The following is a 7,050-nucleotide window of genomic DNA, read 5'->3' as shown; positions in this document are numbered from 1 at the left end:
ATCGAAATTTTCGCGATTTGCGAGATATTTTGCTTGTTTCGACGCTTAAATGGTTGTGCATTGCATTAGCACTGTGAAATGGAGTTCAACGAGCTCTTAAACGTCGAAATATCTCCAACGGGAAGGAAGTTACGGCCATTTATCGTCCAAAAAATCGAAATTTTCGCGATTTGCGAGATATTTTGCTTGTTTCGACGCTTAAATGGTTGTGCATTGCATTAGCACTGTGAAATGGAGTTCAACGAGCCCTTAAACGTCGAAATATCTCCAACGGGAAGGAAGTTACGGCCATTTATCGTCCAAAAAATCGAAATTTTCGCGATTTGCGAGATATTTTGCTTGTTTCGACGCTTAAATGGTTGTGCATTGCATTAGCACTGTGAAATGGAGTTCAACGAGCGCTTAAACGTCGATATATCTCCAACGGGAAGGAAGTTACGGCCATTTATCGTCCAAAAAATCGAAATTTTCGCGATTTGCGAGATATTTTGCTTGTTTCGACGCTTAAATGGTTGTGCATTGCATTAGCACTGTGAAATGGAGTTCAACGAGCCCTTAAACGTCGAAATATCTCCAACGGGAAGGAAGTTACGGCCATTTATCGTCCAAAAAATCGAAATTTTCGCGATTTGCGAGATATCTTGCTTGTTTCGACGCTTAAATGGTTGTGAATTGCATTAGCACTGTGAAATGGAGTTCAACGAGCGCTTAAACGTCGAAATATCTCCAACGCGAAGGAAGTTACGGCCATTTATCGTCCAAAAAATCGAAATTTTCGCGATTTGCGAGATATTTTGCTTGTTTCGACGCTTAAATGGTTGTGCATTGCATTAGCACTGTGAAATGGAGTTCAACGAGCGCTTAAACGTCGAAATATCTCCAACGCGAAGGAAGTTACGGCCATTTATCGTCCAAAAAATCGAAATTTTCGCGATTTGCGAGATATTTTGCTTGTTTCGACGCTTAAATGGTTGTGCATTGCATTAGCACTGTGAAATGGAGTTCAACGAGCGCTTAAACGTCGAAATATCTCCAACGGGAAGGAAGTTACGGCCATTTATCGTCCAAAAAATCGAAATTTTCGCGATTTGCGAGATATTTTGCTTGTTTCGACGCTTAAATGGTTGTGCATTGCATTAGCACTGTGAAATGGAGTTCAACGAGCCCTTAAACGTCGAAATATCTCCAACGGGAAGGAAGTTACGGCCATTTATCGTCCAAAAAATCGAAATTTTCGCGATTTGCGAGATATCTTGCTTGTTTCGACGCTTAAATGGTTGTGCATTGCATTAGCACTGTGAAATGGAGTTCAACGAGCCCTTAAACGTCGAAATATCTCCAACGGGAAGGAAGTTACGGCCATTTATCGTCCAAAAAATCGAAATTTTCGCGATTTGCGAGATATTTTGCTTGTTTCGACGCTCAAATGGTTGTGCATTGCATTAGCACTGTGAAATGGAGTTCAACGAGCGCTTAAACGTCGAAATATCTCCAACGGGAAGGAAGTTACGGCCATTTATCGTCCAAAAAATCGAAATTTTCGCGATTTGCGAGATATTTTGCTTGTTTCGACGCTTAAATGGTTGTGCATTGCATTAGCACTGTGAAATGGAGTTCAACGAGCCCTTAAACGTCGAAATATCTCCAACGGGAAGGAAGTTACGGCTATTTATCGTCCAAAAAATCGAAATTTTCGCGATTTGCGAGATATTTTGCTTGTTTCGACGCTTAAATGGTTGTGCATTGCATCAGCACTGTGAAATGGAGTTCAACGAGCGCTTAAACGTCGAAATATCTCCAACGCGAAGGAAGTTACGGCCATTTATCGTCCAAAAAATCGAAATTTTCGCGATTTGCGAGATATTTTGCTTGTTTCGACGCTTAAATGGTTGTGCATTGCATTAGCACTGTGAAATGGAGTTCAACGAGCGCTTAAACGTCGAAATATCTCCAACGGGAAGGAAGTTACGGCCATTTATCGTCCAAAAAATCGAAATTTTCGCGATTTGCGAGATATTTTGCTTGTTTCGACGCTTAAATGGTTGTGCATTGCATTAGCACTGTGAAATGGAGTTCAACGAGCGCTTAAACGTCGAAATATCTCCAACGGGAAGGAAGTTACGGCCATTTATCGTCCAAAAAATCGAAATTTTCGCGATTTGCGAGATATTTTGCTTGTTTCGACGCTTAAATGGTTGTGCATTGCATTAGCACTGTGAAATGGAGTTCAACGAGCGCTTAAACGTCGAAATATCTCCAACGGGAAGGAAGTTACGGCCATTTATCGTCCAAAAAATCGAAATTTTCGCGATTTGCGAGATATTTTGCTTGTTTCGACGCTTAAATGGTTGTGCATTGCATTAGCACTGTGAAATGGAGTTCAACGAGCGCTTAAACGTCGAAATATCTCCAACGGGAAGGAAGTTACGGCCATTAATCGTCCAAAAAATCGAAATTTTCGCGATTTGCGAGATATTTTGCTTGTTTCGACGCTTAAATGGTTGTGCATTGCATTAGCACTGTGAAATGGAGTTCAACGAGCCCTTAAACGTCGAAATATCTCCAACGGGAAGGAAGTTACGGCCATTTATCGTCCAAAAAATCGAAATTTTCGCGATTTGCGAGATATTTTGCTTGTTTCGACGCTTAAATGGTTGTGCATTGCATTAGCACTGTGAAATGGAGTTCAACGAGCGCTTAAACGTCGATATATCTCCAACGGGAAGGAAGTTACGGCCATTTATCGTCCAAAAAATCGAAATTTTCGCGATTTGCGAGATATTTTGCTTGTTTCGACGCTTAAATGGTTGTGCATTGCATTAGCACTGTGAAATGGAGTTCAACGAGCCCTTAAACGTCGAAATATCTCCAACGGGAAGGAAGTTACGGCCATTTATCGTCCAAAAAATCGAAATTTTCGCGGTTTGCGAGATATCTTGCTTGTTTCGACGCTTAAATGGTTGTGAATTGCATTAGCACTGTGAAATGGAGTTCAACGAGCGCTTAAACGTCGAAATATCTCCAACGCGAAGGAAGTTACGGCCATTTATCGTCCAAAAAATCGAAATTTTCGCGATTTGCGAGATATTTTGCTTGTTTCGACGCTTAAATGGTTGTGCATTGCATTAGCACTGTGAAATGGAGTTCAACGAGCGCTTAAACGTCGAAATATCTCCAACGCGAAGGAAGTTACGGCCATTTATCGTCCAAAAAATCGAAATTTTCGCGATTTGCGAGATATTTTGCTTGTTTCGACGCTTAAATGGTTGTGCATTGCATTAGCACTGTGAAATGGAGTTCAACGAGCGCTTAAACGTCGAAATATCTCCAACGGGAAGGAAGTTACGGCCATTTATCGTCCAAAAAATCGAAATTTTCGCGATTTGCGAGATATTTTGCTTGTTTCGACGCTTAAATGGTTGTGCATTGCATTAGCACTGTGAAATGGAGTTCAACGAGCCCTTAAACGTCGAAATATCTCCAACGGGAAGGAAGTTACGGCCATTTATCGTCCAAAAAATCGAAATTTTCGCGATTTGCGAGATATCTTGCTTGTTTCGACGCTTAAATGGTTGTGCATTGCATTAGCACTGTGAAATGGAGTTCAACGAGCCCTTAAACGTCGAAATATCTCCAACGGGAAGGAAGTTACGGCCATTTATCGTCCAAAAAATCGAAATTTTCGCGATTTGCGAGATATTTTGCTTGTTTCGACGCTCAAATGGTTGTGCATTGCATTAGCACTGTGAAATGGAGTTCAACGAGCGCTTAAACGTCGAAATATCTCCAACGGGAAGGAAGTTACGGCCATTTATCGTCCAAAAAATCGAAATTTTCGCGATTTGCGAGATATTTTGCTTGTTTCGACGCTTAAATGGTTGTGCATTGCATTAGCACTGTGAAATGGAGTTCAACGAGCCCTTAAACGTCGAAATATCTCCAACGGGAAGGAAGTTACGGCTATTTATCGTCCAAAAAATCGAAATTTTCGCGATTTGCGAGATATTTTGCTTGTTTCGACGCTTAAATGGTTGTGCATTGCATTAGCACTGTGAAATGGAGTTCAACGAGCGCTTAAACGTCGAAATATCTCCAACGCGAAGGAAGTTACGGCCATTTATCGTCCAAAAAATCGAAATTTTCGCGATTTGCGAGATATTTTGCTTGTTTCGACGCTTAAATGGTTGTGCATTGCATTAGCACTGTGAAATGGAGTTCAACGAGCGCTTAAACGTCGAAATATCTCCAACGGGAAGGAAGTTACGGCCATTTATCGTCCAAAAAATCGAAATTTTCGCGATTTGCGAGATATTTTGCTTGTTTCGACGCTTAAATGGTTGTGCATTGCATTAGCACTGTGAAATGGAGTTCAACGAGCCCTTAAACGTCGAAATATCTCCAACGGGAAGGAAGTTACGGCCATTTATCGTCCAAAAAATCGAAATTTTCGCGATTTGCGAGATATTTTGCTTGTTTCGACGCTTAAATGGTTGTGCATTGCATTAGCACTGTGAAATGGAGTTCAACGAGCGCTTAAACGTCGAAATATCTCCAACGGGAAGGAAGTTACGGCCATTTATCGTCCAAAAAATCGAAATTTTCGCGATTTGCGAGATATTTTGCTTGTTTCGACGCTTAAATGGTTGTGCATTGCATTAGCACTGTGAAATGGAGTTCAACGAGCCCTTAAACGTCGAAATATCTCCAACGGGAAGGAAGTTACGGCCATTTATCGTCCAAAAAATCGAAATTTTCGCGATTTGCGAGATATTTTGCTTGTTTCGACGCTTAAATGGTTGTGCATTGCATTAGCACTGTGAAATGGAGTTCAACGAGCGCTTAAACGTCGAAATATCTCCAACGGGAAGGAAGTTACGGCCATTTATCGTCCAAAAAATCGAAATTTTCGCGATTTGCGAGATATTTTGCTTGTTTCGACGCTTAAATGGTTGTGCATTGCATTAGCACTGTGAAATGGAGTTCAACGAGCCCTTAAACGTCGAAATATCTCCAACGGGAAGGAAGTTACGGCCATTTATCGTCCAAAAAATCGAAATTTTCGCGATTTGCGAGATATCTTGCTTGTTTCGACGCTTAAATGGTTGTGCATTGCATTAGCACTGTGAAATGGAGTTCAACGAGCGCTTAAACGTCGAAATATCTCCAACGCGAAGGAAGTTACGGCCATTTATCGTCCAAAAAATCGAAATTTTCGCGATTTGCGAGATATTTTGCTTGTTTCGACGCTTAAATGGTTGTGCATTGCATTAGCACTGTGAAATGGAGTTCAACGAGCGCTTAAACGTCGAAATATCTCCAACGCGAAGGATGTTACGGCCATTTATCGTCCAAAAAATCGAAATTTTCGCGATTTGCGAGATATTTTGCTTGTTTCGACGCTTAAATGGTTGTGCATTGCATTAGCACTGTGAAATGGAGTTCAACGAGCGCTTAAACGTCGAAATATCTCCAACGGGAAGGAAGTTACGGCCATTTATCGTCCAAAAAATCGAAATTTTCGCGATTTGCGAGATATTTTGCTTGTTTCGACGCTTAAATGGTTGTGCATTGCATTAGCACTGTGAAATGGAGTTCAACGAGCGCTTAAACGTCGAAATATCTCCAACGGGAAGGAAGTTACGGCCATTTATCGTCCAAAAAATCGAAATTTTCGCGATTTGCGAGATATTTTGCTTGTTTCGACGCTTAAATGGTTGTGCATTGCATTAGCACTGTGAAATGGAGTTCAACGAGCGCTTAAACGTCGAAATATCTCCAACGGGAAGGAAGTTACGGCCATTTATCGTCCAAAAAATCGAAATTTTCGCGATTTGCGAGATATTTTGCTTGTTTCGACGCTTAAATGGTTGTGCATTGCATTAGCACTGTGAAATGGAGTTCAACGAGCGCTTAAACGTCGAAATATCTCCAACGGGAAGGAAGTTACGGCCATTTATCGTCCAAAAAATCGAAATTTTCGCGATTTGCGAGATATTTTGCTTGTTTCGACGCTTAAATGGTTGTGCATTGCATTAGCACTGTGAAATGGAGTTCAACGAGCGCTTAAACGTCGAAATATCTCCAACGGGAAGGAAGTTACGGCCATTTATCGTCCAAAAAATCGAAATTTTCGCGATTTGCGAGATATTTTGCTTGTTTCGACGCTTAAATGGTTGTGCATTGCATTAGCACTGTGAAATGGAGTTCAACGAGCGCTTAAACGTCGAAATATCTCCAGCGGGAAGGAAGTTACGGCCATTTATCGTCCAAAAAATCGAAATTTTCGCGATTTGCGAGATATTTTGCTTGTTTCGACGCTTAAATGGTTGTGCATTGCATTAGCACTGTGAAATGGAGTTCAACGAGCGCTTAAACGTCGAAATATCTCCAACGGGAAGGAAGTTACGGCCATTTATCGTCCAAAAAATCGAAATTTTCGCGATTTGCGAGATATTTTGCTTGTTTCGACGCTTAAATGGTTGTGCATTGCATTAGCACTGTGAAATGGAGTTCAACGAGCGCTTAAACGTCGAAATATCTCCAACGGGAAGGAAGTTACGGCCATTTATCGTCCAAAAAATCGAAATTTTCGCGATTTGCGAGATATTTTGCTTGTTTCGACGCTTAAATGGTTGTGCATTGCATTAGCACTGTGAAATGGAGTTCAACGAGCGCTTAAACGTCGAAATATCTCCAACGGGAAGGAAGTTACGGCCATTTATCGTCCAAAAAATCGAAATTTTCGCGATTTGCGAGATATTTTGCTTGTTTCGACGCTTAAATGGTTCTGCATTGCATTAGCACTGTGAAATGGAGTTCAACGAGCGCTTAAACGTCGAAATATCTCCAACGGGAAGGAAGTTACGGCCATTTATCGTCCAAAAAATCGAAATTTTCGCGATTTGCGAGATATTTTGCTTGTTTCGACGCTTAAATGGTTGTGCATTGCATTAGCACTGTGAAATGGAGTTCAACGAGCGCTTAAACGTCGAAATATCTCCAACGGGAAGGAAGTTACGGCCATTTATCGTCCAAAAAATCGAAATTTTC

The sequence above is a fragment of the Bombus vancouverensis genome, unplaced genomic scaffold (assembly GCF_051014615.1).
Source record: "Bombus vancouverensis nearcticus unplaced genomic scaffold, iyBomVanc1_principal scaffold0068, whole genome shotgun sequence".
NCBI lineage: Eukaryota > Metazoa > Arthropoda > Insecta > Hymenoptera > Apidae > Bombus > Bombus vancouverensis.
This window is presented reverse-complemented; position numbering follows the sequence as displayed.